Source organism: Myxocyprinus asiaticus, chromosome 16, assembly GCF_019703515.2.
Source record: "Myxocyprinus asiaticus isolate MX2 ecotype Aquarium Trade chromosome 16, UBuf_Myxa_2, whole genome shotgun sequence".
NCBI classification, from domain to species: Eukaryota; Metazoa; Chordata; class Actinopteri; order Cypriniformes; family Catostomidae; genus Myxocyprinus; species Myxocyprinus asiaticus.
This window is the reverse complement of record NC_059359.1, coordinates 7,167,010-7,177,993: the sequence shown is the minus strand read 5'-3', so window position 1 is coordinate 7,177,993 and position 10,984 is coordinate 7,167,010. Positions and strand designations below refer to the sequence as shown.

General features: G+C 37.2%; 1 protein-coding gene across 1 annotated transcript in view; it reads left to right on the top strand.

Moving 5' to 3' along the window:
* Positions 1 to 3,819: 3,819 nt before the first annotated feature.
* Positions 3,820 to 10,984, top strand: part of paqr6 (progestin and adipoQ receptor family member VI) — a 28,127-nt gene continuing 20,962 nt past the window's right edge. Inside the window, exon 1 of the mRNA XM_051720059.1 lies at positions 3,820 to 3,990. The gene's annotated coding sequence lies outside the window, so the exon portion shown is untranslated. The remainder of the gene's footprint in view (positions 3,991 to 10,984) is intronic.

Here is a 10,984-nt window from a genome sequence, read left to right as displayed (position 1 = left end):
CTCACCAAAAAAAATATATATATATATATATATATATATATATATATATATATATATATATATATATATAATAATAAATAAAGATTTACACATTTCAATTTTTATAACAAAGTCCAATCAAACTGAATTAAGTAATCATTAATAGAAATAAAATAAATCTTAAAAATAGGCTAAAATATTTTTTTGAGTGCTTAAGTTCATTTAGATTCGGCAAATGCATTGAAATATATTGATTTACAATAGCTTCAGCAGTTTTGAATGAAAAAGTTTTATTCATTGCACACTTTAAGTGGCAAATAAAATGTCAACCAAAAGCAATATTTTATTATTGTCATTACAATTACAATAGTTTTATTTGTTTAAATGTCCAACAAAACAATGAATTGCATATACAGTATATTTATATATTTGTTGATTAAAGAACACGATGTTAGAAAAGTGCACAAACGATGCACAATCTTGTTCAATATATTTATCATATGCTATAGTTTGTAACATGATCTGTTTGATAAGTGGCTGATGAAATTCTTGCATTATTTTATAAATTATTTTATGCATTAATTTGCATTATTTTACTAATATGAAAAAATGCCAGAAATTGTAACAGGTATGGAGATTTAGCCTAAATTAAGCCATCCCTCAGTAGGGTCTAGCTTTGGGACCAAATGTTGTATTTGTTGACAAATGCAGTCAACATTAGCATTTGTTTAAAAATTGGGAAAAAAGAAATTAGATTAATTTGCTTGTCTTCCTGCCATGCTGTAGACAGGGTCCAAATGGCTGGTTGTAGAACATTTATATTTTGCAATAGGAAAATCATGTGGTAAGGCACAAAATGTGGGACACAGCTAAAAATTACATTTTTGGTCAATAAAATTAGTTAATTCAGAATATTTTTACTACAATGAATTGAATATCAATTCAACAAATGTAATAGTTCTCACTACAAAATTAAAAAAAAAAAAAAATAGCATTTGTGCTGTAAAAATTGTGATGGGACACCAAAATGTACACTCTTCGTGGAAAGTACCAAATACACCATCGTCAGGTCCTACTCTTTCTGCGAGGTCTATCCCTCATCTATTTGGTCTAAGTAGGTCTCTGCGTCACCATTCAACTATTCTCTGTCTCATGCCCTCAGCCATGCTTGGCCCTCTGCCGAGATCTCATTGAGGTATTATGGCCAGTTCTCTGGCAGAGACCCCAGTGCAACCCTGACAGAGAATGGCTGGGCTTTGACATGCTTATAGGGTAGAATTATTTGCAGTCCTGTCCAATACCCATATGAACCCAGGGGTTGCACTAGAATGGAGGATGTAAAGATGGTACCACAGCTGAACAAAACTGCTCATATAATTGGGTTCATCGTAGATTAGATTTTTAGCATGTTCAATTTACATTTAGAGTATGAATATCAATGAAAATGCTGCTTGAATTAAAAATCAGTACAAATATCCATTTGTAGGTTGTCCTTCTCCAGCACTTAAAGGGATATTTCACCAAAAAATATTTATCATGCCATCCCAGATGTGTATGACTTTCTTCTGCAGAACTCAAATGAGAATTTTTAGAATATCTCAGCTCTGCAGGTCCATACAATGCAATTGAATGGTGGCTAGAATTTGAAGATCCAAAAGCATATAAAGGGAGCTTAAAAGTAATCTATATGACTCCAGTTGTTTAGTCCGTGTCTTCAGAAGCGATATAAGTGTGGTTGAGAAACAGATCAATATTAAAGCCCTTTTTTACTATCGATCTCCACTTTCACTGTCTTCTTTTGTTTTTGGCAATTTGCATTCTTCGTGCATATCGCCACCTACTGGGCAGGGAGGAGAATTTATAGTAAAAAAAGGACTTAAATATCGATCTGATTCTCACCCACATCTATCATATCGCTTCGATATAGATTTAACCACTGGAGTCTTATGGATTACTTTTATGCTGCCTTTATGTACTTTTGTGAGCTTCAAAATTTTGGTACCCATTCACTTGCATTGTATGGACCTACAGAGCTGAGATATTCTTCTAAAAATCTTTGTTTGTGTTCAGCAGAAGAAAGAAAATTTATACACATCTGTGATGGTAATTAGGGTGAGTAAATGATGAGAGGATTTTCATTTTTGGGTGAACTATCACTTTTTATTGCATATTTTTTAATGAACATTTGTATTATTTATATTTTATATACACTGGCAGTACAGATTCTGCTGTTTCGGAAGGAAAATGGTACTTTAATTCACCAAAGTGGCATTCAAGTGATCACAAAGTATAGTCAGGACATTACAAATGTAAAAAACAGCACCATCACTATTTGAAAAAAGTAATTTTTGATCTAATCTAGACAGGCCCCATTTCCAGCAGCCATCACTCCAACACCTTATCCTTGAATAATCATGCTAAATTGCTAATTTGGTACTAGAAAATCACTTGCCATTATATCAAACACTGCTGAAAGCTATTTGGTTCGTTAAATGAAGCTTAACATTGTGTTTGTTTTTTTAGTTGCCACAGTATGCAATAGACTGGCATGTCTTAATGTCAATATTAGGTCAAAAATGGCAAAAAAGAAACAGCTTTCTCTAGAAACTCGTCAGTCAATCATTGTTTTGAGGAATGAAGGCTATACAATGCTTGAAATTGCCAAAAAACTGAAGATTTCGTCCAAAGTTGTACACTACAGTCTTCAAAGACAAAGGACAACTGGCTCTAACAAGGACAGAAAGAGATGTGGAAGGCCCAGATGTACAACTAAACAAGAGGATAAGTACATCAGAGTCTCTAGTTTGAGAAATAGATGCCTCACATGTCCTCAGCTGACAGCTTCATTGAATTCTACCCGCTCAACACCAGTTTCATGCACAACAGTAAAGAGAAGACTCAGGGGTGCAGGACTTATGGGAAGAATTGCAAAGAAAAAGCCACTTTTGAAACAGAAAAACAAAAAGAAAAGGTTAGAGTGGGCAAAGAAACACAGACATTGGACAACAGATAATTGGAAAAGAGTGTTATGGATCTTAACCCCATTGAGCTTTTGTGGGATCAGTTAGACTGTAAGGTGCGTGAGAAGTGCCCGACAAGACAGCCACATTTATGGCAAGTGCTACAGGAAGTGTGCGGTGAAATGTCACCTGAGTATCTGGACAAACTGACAGCTAGAATGCCAAGGATCTGCAAAGCTGTCATTGCTGCACGTGGAGGATTTTTATTTATTTATTTATTTATTTTTTTAATGAGAATTCTTTGAAGTAGTTTAAGAAGTTCTGAACATTTTATTTGTTATATTTTAATTGTAATAGTAATTTTTCACGTTATTAATGTCCTGACTATACATTGGAAAAAGTGCCTAAATATGTATTATTATTATTATTATTATTACTACTATTACTACTATTTGGAGTTCAGAACAGAGAAAAATACAACCGTTACATTTTTTATGTATAGTTCATTTATATTCACTATGAAGAAAAGGACGAAAGTTGAGGTGAAATTACAGCCGACAAAAAAAATAGATATTAAAATAAATACATATTTTTTGATAATTGTATAATAAAGTTATATTGTAACGATTACCCTACTTTTTAAGGCCCCGTATTTATTTATTTATTTATTTTGTAGAATAATCTTCATTTTCCCTTTTGGAATCGAAGGAGAGCGCTAAAGTAGTTAAACGGGTTTCATGGCTTTGTTTTCGGGTCTCCTGATCTGAACACTGGGCTTCTTTCATGTCTCCATCCAATGAGAGAGTGCTCGTGTGCGGAGGGTGGGATTTCAACTGCTGTTTGTGTGTTTTTACCAAAGAATGCGAGTGACACACAAAGCCCGTATGATAATCGGGGCTGTCCACTAACTTTAGCTCGTAGTTCGGCCATGGATCTGTAGTTATTCGCGCTTATTTTTCCATTAACTGTAATACTCCGGATACCAAACTGGCGTCCTCACATCTCCAACTAACACGCGCCAATGATCTCATAGACCAGATCAAGCTCAAAGGTTTGGAATTTTCTCATGCACATTGAATTCCATGTTGTTGTTTTTAATGCGTAAGAATGTTGTGTCAAATTCTGCCTTCAATTGTGTTGTCATGCATGGAAACCTGCATTTACCCATGCATTTTTGTTTTAACTTATAGAACTTTTTAAGGAGTTGTTCACAAGTTATATGAAGGAATGTGGTGAGAATAGGCTATGCTTTCCATGAACATTTTATGGCTTTATATTATTAATAACAGAGGCAATGGACTTCTCTAATACCTGAAATGTCACACAAACTCACCATGAGGATGTCACACTGGCAATAAGGTGAAGAAAAAGTGGAAGTGTGCTGTAACTCAGCATTAGGGTGGAGGGTTGGGTGTTATTGTGCAAATGTTGGCTTTTTGTTTCTCTTAAGAAGATGTGAAGAATAGACCATGCAGTTATACGTTTTGAGTATGTAAGTTTTTTTAAGGAACAGTTTTGCATTTTGGTGTGAATTGTGGAACATTGTTGAGTTGACATGGAGCACCTCCCTTTGGTGTTTAAATATACATTATGGGGGAGGGGGTGCATCTCAGGAATTGTCTTTTCCTCGAACACACATGGAACATGTTCTACCACTGCATAAGTCCACGTGAACTGCCTCAATTGTGGAGGTTGCTCTAGTTCTTTAAGCACTTTCTTTAAGCTGTGAATGGTGGCCAAAACTTAGAAGCCCCAAAAAGCACATACAGGCAGCATAAAAGTAATCCATAGGACTCCAGTGGTTAAGTCCAGATCAATATTTCAGTCCTTTTTTACTATAAATTCTCCTCCCTGCCCAGTAAGTGGCAATATGCACGAAGAATGCGAGTTGCCAAAAGAAGATAGTGAAAGTGAAGATTTATAGAAAAAAGGACAATGCCGGACGGGCTGGTTTGAGTATTTCTGTAGCTGCTGATCTCCTGGGATTTTCACGCACAACAGTCTCTAGAATTTTCTCCGAATGGTGCCAAAAACAAAAAACATCCAGTTAGCAGCAGTTCTGCAGATGGAAACGCCTTGTTGATGAGAGAGGTCAACAGAGAATGGCCAGACTGGTTCGAACTGACAAAGACTATGGTAACTCAGGTAAATGCTCTGTGCAATTGTGGTGAGAAGAATATCATCTCAGAATGCGAGATTATCAGAATGAGATGCGGGTTGGCGCTGTTTTGTTAAATAAATATCATTGACTAAACTGTGTATTGCATGTAATTATTGCTCAAAGCAGTTTTAACTGTTCATGAGATGGATAGCCTGAGGGATAAAAAATTTCTTGTGCCTGATGACTCTGGTGCTCAGTGCTCTGTAGTGCTGGCCAGAAGGCAACAGTTCAAAGAGGTAGTGGTCTGGGTGAGTGGGGGTCCAGAGTTGTTTTTTCGAGCCCTTTTCCCCACTCTGGAAGTGTACAGTTCTTGAAGGGAGGGCAGGGACAACCAATAATCCGCTCAGCAGTCCAAACTGTCCTTTGTATGTTCGATTTCATGCAGAGGACAGACTCGGTGACTGCTGAGTAGAACTGTATCAGCAGCTCCTGTGGGAGGTTGAACTTCCTCAGCTGGTGAAGGAAGTACAACCTCTGCTGGACCTTTTTCACAATGGAGTCAATGTGGGTCTCCCATTTCAGGTTCTGTGAGATGGTAGTGCCCAGGAACCTGAATGACTCCACTGCTGCCACAGTGCTGTTTAGAATGGTGAGGGAGGTCAATGTTGGGGTGTTCCTCCTGAGGTCCACTATCATCTACACTGTTTTGAGTGTGTTCAGCTCCAGGTTGTTTTGGCTGCACCAGATGGCCAGCTGTTCAACCTCCCTTCTGTATGCAGACTCATCATCATCCTGGATGAGGCAGATGGCAGTAGTGTCATCTACAAACATCAGGAGCTTAACAGAGGGGTCCTTGGCGGTGCAGTCATTGGTGTAGAGGGAGAAGAGTAGTGGGGAGAGCACACATCCATGGGAGTTGCCAGTGCTGATCGTACATGTGTTAAGGTACAGGTTAAGGCTCTGGGTTACTGATCAGAAGGTTGGGGGTTCAAGCCCCAGCACTGCCAAGATGCCACTGTTGGGCCCTTGAGCAAGGCCCTTGACCGTATCATGGCTGACCCTGCACTCTGACCCCAGATTAGCTGGGATATGTGAAAAAAAAAGAATTTCACTGTATATGTGCAAATGTATAATGTGTGATAAATAAATAAAATTATAAATTATAAAAATTACGTGGGAACAGAGAGCTGGGTTAATTTATTCCATAGGAGAGCTGGGATGATGGTGTTGAAAGCTGAACTGAATTCCACAAAAAGGATCCTTGCATATGTCCCTGGTCTGTCCAGATGTTGTAGGATATGATGCAATCGCTTACCAAGTGTGCTTTCACTTCGCAACCACCCATAACACTCTAGCAACCTCATAGCAATGTGCTAAAAAAACACTCAGGACATTTAACAATGGCATAGCAATGCCTTGGCAACCACTCACTACGCCCTAAGCACCTTTGTGCAATTGAGCAGGCAAGCACCCCTATAATTTTCTTCAGAAAAAGTGAAAATTGTGTTTTACCCATGTGTTACCCAACAGTTGAACTGAAGCGAACCAATGTTGTTTGTTAGTCTCTTATTCATTTTTGTGGTTGTTTTGCAGTACACTTGATACATCTTGTCATTTCAAGCTTAGTTCTTAAAGTATTCCATTTTCCAGCAGTACAAATTGAAGGACTGTTATCAACTCTTAAAAATCTATGAAAAAGAAAGGACATGCTTTTTTTCTCACTGTTCCTGTGTGTTCATTGGGATTTAGCTGTAGTGAACTGCGAACTCAGCTTTTTCCAGGAGAAAAGAAACTTCTTTGGTTTCGTTTTTTCAGAGTATGATCGTGAAGTATATCTGCAAAGCATGTGATATTTTTAAAAGCATCCATTGGAAGCTTATTGTTAGTTTTTAAATCATACAGGCCATAATTTCTTCCACACATAGTACAGAGTTATCATATTCCAGATTCTTATATCTTTCTCTTATATTGCTTCATTCAGTCAGCTTGAGTTTCCAGGGTTATGCGGTTGTTAAGTTCTGTGATTGGTTTTTATGTGTGTTGCTATGTGGTTGCTAGATGGCCCCAAGTCAAAAGATCCCACTTCCAAGTCAATGATTTTCTGGTTCCTAGATTTGGTTAGAGTCCATCCTTCAATGTAAATTTATGGGATTTCTTTCGCTGTTGTACCACCTGACATGCGACAGTTCTAAGTCTGGTTTAAAAAAAAACCCTCTGCATGATTTGAGGCAAGGGCTCCCTAACTTTTTTTGTCAGCTGAACCCCTTTGACCTCAATGATTTACTTGAGGACCCCTGACATTTTTAGTAATGTTAACCTTTCAAAATAGAATTCCTTGTCAGTGTCTTTGCACTTCATTTTTCTTAATTGTTATATTTTAATGAACCTTTATTACATTTACTGTTCTTTTCTTAAAATAAAGAGTATAAATATTATATAGAATTCACCATTGGCATTTCTGTCCCAATCAGAAATTGCACTTGGCTACATATAATCCTTATCCATCACATCTGACACAGTTCAAGTGCACGCCACAAGCCTTGCCATTTCAGATATGCTCTGACCCAGTCGTTTGGCCATAACAATTTGGCCCTTGTCAAAGTTGTTCCAGGTCTTTACTCCATTTCTCCTGCGTTCAACATGTTGACTACAAGAACTGATTGTTCGCTTACCATCTAATCTACCCAGACCTTGACATGTGGCCTTCTTAGGAGATGATCAACGTTATTCGCTTCACCTGTGTCATAATGTTTTGGCTCATTGGTGTATGAACTCTTGAGTCTACATAAAGGCCATCACATTTTTATCATTTCACATGTTATTATTTAGAAAAACAATTGGTGAAAGTTGGCTTTTTTTCTCTCTCTCCCCCTTTCTCCCCAAATTGGAATTTGCTCTTAAATCCTCGTGGTGGCGTAGTGACTCACCTCAATCCGGGTGGTGGAAGACGAATCTCAGTTGCCTCCGCATCTGAGACCATCAATCCGTGCATCTTATCACCTGGCTTGTTGAGCGCGTTACCGTGGAGACCTAGCGTGAGTGGGGGCCCACGCTGTTCTCCGCGGTATCCACGCACAACTCCACGTGCCCCACCGAGAGTGAGAACCACATTATAGTGACCACGAAGAGGTTACACCATGTGACAGTAACCACCCGAGCAACCAGGCCAATTGGTTGCTTAGGAAGCCTGACTGGAGTCACTCAGCATGCCCTGGATTCGAACTTGCGACTCCAGGTGTGGTAGTCAGCATCTTTATTTGCTGAGCTACCCAGGCCCCAATGAAAGTTGGTTTTTAATAAGTGCGCTCTGCCCATATTAAGAGATTTAACGCACATAGACACATAAGCTTCCGAGTTTCTCTTACCACTTCGTAGTTTCTTTCTCCCATAAAAGCAGATCCTTGTCCATTGGTTTGCATGACTCCAACAAGAACTGAAAATCAATCGAGTAGAATTAACAATCTAAATATTACCAGTATTGCAAGTGCTTTACTAGGCTTACCTTTCAAAAGCATAGACGCCATCATATCTTCTTCCCTCATCAAACAATTTGACGACACACCCACAGCGCCCCCCAGTGGACTCAATTGTAACTGTGAGATTTGGTGAGAGATTCAGAGGGAAATTACAGGATGATTCAGTGTTACTCAAGGCAGGCAAATGTGCAAAGAAAAATCAGTGCGATATTCGAGTAGTGTTTTTAATAGTCGACTAACAGGTCGTTTACTCGTGCACAACACAAATATACATTCGATATCTTGGTATTATATAGCCAAAATTTACATTTAAAAATTAATTTTCATAGAAATAACAAAGCCAGGGGTGTAGCAACCATTATAACATTTTGTGGAGGACATGTCCCTTTTACTTCAAGAATTTTTTTAGGAAATGAAACATTATATTTCGGAAACTATACATTATATTCTACAAGTTTCGTCAGCCATGCAAAGAAATAGTAGCCGGCCATCTAAATGATGGCTTTAAGACCCAGCAGAGGCCTCTGCCAGTCAGTTTGGCAGTGAACTGATCCAACACATAAGCGGTAAATGTAATCTGTAACAGCAAGCACCTACTGCTTTTTGGGACTATAGTGCAAACAATGTCCGGTTAATGACTCCAACATTGCTTTTAAAACATGACAGCAGTGGTGATAATAAAAATAATTATGTCACAGCATTACTTTTTATGGAGAGTAGTGCATTATTTACTTCTGCATTAAAAAGTGCAATTTTCTCACCATCAGTTGCATTCATATCTGCAGTACAAATAGTGTGGGGCTTGTTACATATCAAAGTTTAATGCTTAGGATCAGGGGTTTGTTCACTAAATATGAACAATAGTAAAAGTGACGCTTGTTTTAGTACACACACATAATCGTTTGTTGACTCTACCAAGGTTCTCAAATGTACACTCAAAAAATGAAGTCATTACCCTTAATTAAACTAATATATATATATATATATGTATGTGTGTGTGTGTGTGTATATATATATATATATATATATATATATATATATATATATATATATATATATATATATAAAAATTATTATAATTTTTTTTTTTTTACAAGAAATTTTGTGTCTCGTTCAGATTAAGTCAGTTTCATTGAGCCAATGTAATTTAGTTGGATTAGGTCAAATTAATGTACTATAGTAGTTTTAACTCAACTAAATTAGGTTCGACAAACTCAATTTACTAAGGTTTATTTAATACATTTTCATATGTTGGTCCAACTTATTTTATTTTAGTAATCATTAGTATATGCCAGGTGAACAAGGACAGTGAAACTGTTGCATTGTAATTTTAATAGCAACTGCTTATAGAGCTAGAGCACTCGAATCAAGCATTTCTTGAAAATGAATGTCCGTCCTCAACCTAAGCACAAGCACCATTCTTCCCCACAATGGTAACCGTCAAAACTCCAGTATAACAGACAGTCTTTTTTAATACCAAGAACATTAAACTTTAATAAATCTCCTCCTGTTCTCATCTTGCTCAAAAATGCATAAAATTACACTTAATTTCAACATTTGTTCTCCCTAACCAGTCCCCAACAAAGCATGCTGGGAAATGGAAATCCTCTGCCCAGTTTCATCAATTCTACATTAACACCCTAAAAATTATTAATGTAGTCCCAACTCAAATGGATTAAGTAAACTTCCAAATTGAAATGGATAGAACGAAATAAAATCAAGTTGTTTGAGAATTGTGTTGCCTTAGTTTATTTTAATAAAGTAACTTGTACAAGCAGCAAAAATAAGTTTTTTTAATTTTAATTTTTTTTTAATTAGTGTAATGTATGTCACGTGTTGTTTGGCTCGAAAGCACTGTGCGGTATGGTTAAAAGCCCTTATTTCCAGGAAAAAGCTTCAGGCAAAATTTTATTAATACACAACTTTTAAAACAGGTTTTTCACTTTGCAAATGCATTTATTTCTTGCAACACTCAATGACAATTTAATATTTTAAATCGAAATGCCATTTAAAACATAAATAGACTTATCTAAATGAAAAGGTGTTTTTGAAACTTCCAGTGTTGGAAAATTCCAGTTTTCCCAGTATAGCCATTTACATAATTATTAGTCTTGTGTGTGTGTAGGTGGTTGCCAGACAGTTTCATCCCATGATCATGCATTAACATGACAATGGACAATGCATTAACAGCCTGGTTTAGTGTCCGTACTGTCTCTGCATGTACATGGTTGCAGAAAACAGCTAACAGGCCCCATTCATAGGCACCTTATTGTCAACACGCAATGATAAAGATGTCCATTGAGGCAGATCTTGTGACACAATCACGAGCTGGACAAAGAATGTCAGAATTACAGAGGAGGGTGAGACAGGGTTTATATGGAGAGAAAGAGAAAGACAAGGGCCCGAGTCTAACAGAAATCAAGGTCATGAAACATCTGTCAAGTACTTGAGCATTAAAGTCAACATTA